The sequence below is a fragment of the Desmodus rotundus genome, chromosome 5 (genome assembly GCF_022682495.2).
Source record: "Desmodus rotundus isolate HL8 chromosome 5, HLdesRot8A.1, whole genome shotgun sequence".
Taxonomy (NCBI): Eukaryota; Metazoa; Chordata; class Mammalia; order Chiroptera; family Phyllostomidae; genus Desmodus; species Desmodus rotundus.
In genome coordinates this window covers 163819376-163819905 of record NC_071391.1, presented here as the reverse complement: position 1 = coordinate 163819905, position 530 = coordinate 163819376, and positions in this window count along the sequence as shown.

Here is a 530-nt window from a genome sequence, read left to right as displayed (position 1 = left end):
GACACGCCGAGCTGGCCCTGAACATCCCGCCTCCCGCCCCACCGCTGGCCAATGATACCTGAGCGCGCGGAAGGGGGCAAAGAGGGGCGGGACGGGCGGGGAAGCGGAGGCTAGGAGGGTGGGTCGGCTTGGGCAAGTTCGGTTGGCCGGCAGGCTGCGGCTTTGGCCACGGGGTTTCCTCCAATTAGATCCAGGGTAAAAGGACGTCACTGTTGCCATTGCGATGCTGTTACAGACTCCCCTCATCCTCCCCGCCATCCCCAGCCCGGGTGGGTGCGGCCCGGGAGCCGGAGGCTCGCACGACCTCGCCTGCGGTGGCCGCGTCTCCTGCCGCAGCATTGGTGCGGATGGTGCATCGCATCTTTGCACTAATGCAGCTGCGGCTGCACTCGGCCCTGGCGTGGCTCGGCCTGCGAGAGTGACACAGCCGGCTGTTGAGTTGCACGAGCGCCTTTCTTTCCTCCACCTTCCTATTCGTGACAAAGGTTTGGAGCTCAATACACTGAACGCAGCCTTTAATGACGTTACAG